Source organism: Toxotes jaculatrix, chromosome 22 (assembly GCF_017976425.1).
Source record: "Toxotes jaculatrix isolate fToxJac2 chromosome 22, fToxJac2.pri, whole genome shotgun sequence".
In the NCBI taxonomy this organism is placed as follows: Eukaryota; Metazoa; Chordata; class Actinopteri; family Toxotidae; genus Toxotes; species Toxotes jaculatrix.
Genome location: NC_054415.1, coordinates 15307587 through 15311300, shown reverse-complemented (window position 1 = coordinate 15311300; position 3714 = coordinate 15307587). Strand labels below are relative to the sequence as shown.

The window sequence follows — 3714 nt, the reverse complement described above, 5'->3', positions numbered from 1 at the left end:
TCTCTAATATACTGTATCTAATAAAGACAAACAGTACTTTTTACTTACGTAAGTGTAGGTCTAAACACTGGTTTCTGAGTTAGGTCACAATGTTGCAATTTTTCAAGTGGCCTCCAAGATACAACTACACCGGAGTTAAACAATACACACAGTGGTTGAAAGATGCAGTCAAAGTCCGGTTCTAAATATCACACAAAGCCCTCTTACACTTACTGTAAGCAAGGAGTTCAGCAGGTTTGACCTTCAGAGGTCAGAGGTTGTTCCTCTGAGCGGTGAGTTTCTTTTGCCATTGACAGATAATCACCAACGCTGAAAGAGAAGCAGTTACTGATTCAAACCAAGCAGACAGACAAAAAGAATTTCATCCAGGTTCTAAATCACTATTTCTACCACCATTCTAGAAAGTAGAAGAAAGTAGAAGAAAACTTTTTTTCAGCATAACACTGTGTAATTTCACATACTTATTCATAATTATACAGAATCTAATTGAAACATTGTTAAAACTGATTCAGGATCAGGCTTTCATATAAACACTCAGTGTTTGTACTGTAATGTACTTGCCAACAATAACACAGGGTATCAACAGCATACGCAGCATCACAAGGACCTGATGTGATAAAGATGGAGGCCCAAGTCTCACTGTCTTGTCACCATATGTTATCTGGAAAACAATAATCACTCTGCATCACTCTGACCAGTGGGTCAAAAATAAATACTTTGACATGGGTTGGAAACCACTGCATAAAAGCCAACGTTTGCCTCGAAAGAAACCAGTTCAGCCACTTATATCCTGTAAATACTCACAATAAAGTTTGGGTTGTATTTCTTTATAGTGCTGTCTAGGTTGGTGCAGTTTGAGTGAAAGATTTACCATGAAGTGCTGAAATTCCGCATCCCGGTGAGCTTTGAATATGACAGAGGAAAATGTACTTTGGTATCTTTGGTCTTCATGATGCAGGCGTACTGCGTTTCTGCCTGAACGCCCCATCCTGACAACTCCTCTGCTGTCATCTGCAGTTTGTCTGCCGTTTTCTAAAATGACAAGAGAAGCAAATGTTGAGCTTTTATGAACTGATGCCACATGCATGGGCATGTGTGCAGAAAATATGTTGTACCTCTATTACGATGTACACACAGTGCGCCATCCTTATGGATGTGAATCCAGTAAACTCGGGCTCTGGATAGTAGGTAATGTTAGTGGGACAGCACAGGGTTTCATTGGCTACTTTCAGAGACACTGAGCTGGTTAAAGTGTTTTCAGCCACAGGTGAGTCATAGGTGAGATTCTGCAGAAAACTTCTGGTGCATTTGTAATGCCAAGGTATCAAATGAAACTGTCAAATCAGTTATGATCATTTGGAGTAATTACAGTAAAATACATGAGAACATGATACAGACATTTCCTATCTGTCCGTGTTGCCTTATGTCTCCTCCCCATTAAACTGAGCTGCAGAGGCCGATCCAAGTGATGGTCCTGTTTGTTCATGATCCTTATTCTACTGTCTCAGTATTCATTAGCTGATGACTTACTGATGCTACATGTGTCACTTTATATTTTCTCACTGAACGACTTGCTGAAAGTCGTTTCCTGTTCCCTCTTCAAGGAGCTTAGCGTTCTGCTGCAAACTGTTTTTATTCTATTTTTTAAAAAAGGAGAGAGAGTTACCACTTGAAGAGAAGTTCAAGTTCAACACGTCTTTCTTCCTCAGATCTCCTTTCACTGATGTGTGTGATGTTCAGATCATGTTTCACACTGTGACAGTTACTCAGTCGTGTGTGATCCTCAACAAGGTTTATCCCATTGTTTTATCAAGCATGTAAATGTACCAACACATCCAAACATACCTGAACCAGGTGCTGCTTGGAACAACGTTGGTGCAGGATGGTGACGACCGGTAGAGGTGGTTTTAGCGTTGCCGTGGCAATTACCGTCTGGGAGAAGAGCACATACTTTGACCACGCCTTTACTCACTGTACTGGGAATGTGGAACGTCAGATTCACACCTGTGTTGTTCCATACAAACACCAAACAAACACCACACGTTTTACAGCAGAACTGTCAATTTGTATTTATGTGTCATTTCATAATATGCGTGGCATTTCCCATGCCCGTAAACTGACTCACTCTTGTGGAGTGCAGTCCATGTGCGCCTGTATCCTCACTCTGGTCACATCACTGAGGTGACGACCTGACAACACTGCATGGTTTCTGCCGTAGAAAGACGCGACGCTGCGCGTCATGGAGGAGATCTCAGGCCTCTGAGAGGAAAACAAACACAAAACTTTACAGGACAGTCACTGTAAAGGTACTCGAGTTGATTCAGAACCTGTTTCAGCTCAAGTTAGTGCAGCTCATAAACTCAGTAACAGTAGAGAACAGCTGGCCGGACATATTCCAACAACTATAATGCTGTCTTATGTACATGCTGCGTGCATGTGCAGAAATAGAAACTGAGACAGTTTTGGTTTTTACTATCTCTGCAAAGTGTCTAAACTCTTCATAGCTCAGAGCGGACAGCTGCGTGCTGACTCAGCTCATGACTCTTTTGATAAGTTTGGCAAACAAGACACAAAATGTACAACTGGTTTTGCTGAAAGGTATTTCTCTTTATAACTTTTGATGAAAGCTTGCAGCTTCGTCTCCTTTCCTGTTTATTCTAAGCTCGGCTAAATCCGGGCTGAGAGAGGCTAGGCTATGTAAAGGACTATTTCTTTAACATATAGATTCCAAAAATAAGAATTAAATCTGTAAAGAAATATTTCCATGTTGAAATCAAGATGAAGAGTTTGTGATGTAAATTACAATTTAACAAATGTTCCCTCTGGTACTGTTTCAAGTAGATACCATGAATTACACACATCTTTCACAGTCGGTTAGCGTCAGTCGTTCCAGAAACTGCGTCGGCCCAAGTCTGATTTTTACGCTGGCTGCCAGGATTGACATGCAGATAATACAATGAACACTGCAGTAAAATAGTTGAACAGTTTACAACAGTAAATAAATATCAGATGTTCCAGCTGAATGCTCAGGTGCATCAGTTAGGCTGATGATGTGTGTATTCACTGGATTATTATATTTATTAAAAGTTACTGACCTTCAGCAGGAAGGATGCTATCGGATAGGATGCAGGTGCATTGTGGGAACAGCGGACGAGTGCCATTCGTGCTACAACGCGCACTGAATTGACAGGCGAAGTTAGACAGTGCCCTCTGGCCCCAAGTCAGGTGTGTTTGGACTTTCAGCGTGATCTGAGAAAGGTCGGGATGTGAGTGTTTCAAGGACAGATAACTGACAGACGCAGCTAAAACCTTGTACTTCATCTCTACCTGTCCTCTTGTGTCCTTTTCAACTTTGCAGGAGATCATTTTCTGTTGGTGATCATCAGGAATGGACAACCGGTCTGAATCTTTGCAGTCATCTTCAAACGTGCATCTGGGGAAAGAAAAACCGAGTTTCTAATTGTTTAAAGGTGCCAGATGCAGAGGTTGTTTCCCTGACCTTGTTTCAGAGCCACACCAGACACAGAATGGATCCTGTGCAGACCAACAGTCCTGTACATTTGTGTATATGCTGCACGTTGACACAGGTAAACACTTTATCTAGAACACAACACTTACACTTAGCTTAATACAGCACATGTACAGGTGATACTGTGGTAATAAAAAGATGATCTGAAAACTTCAGGATCTTCAAACTCCTCAGGTGTTCACCAC

General features: G+C 41.5%; 1 long non-coding RNA gene across 1 annotated transcript; it reads right to left on the bottom strand.

The window, feature by feature from the left end:
* Positions 1–370: 370 nt before the first annotated feature.
* LOC121176309 lies at positions 371–1282 on the bottom strand. The gene is made up of 3 exons (XR_005892942.1): positions 1116–1282; positions 872–1032; positions 371–661 (listed from the first exon to the last, which is right to left on the bottom strand). It is a non-coding gene; the product is annotated as an uncharacterized LOC121176309 (long non-coding RNA).
* Positions 1283–3714: the final 2432 nt, after the last annotated feature.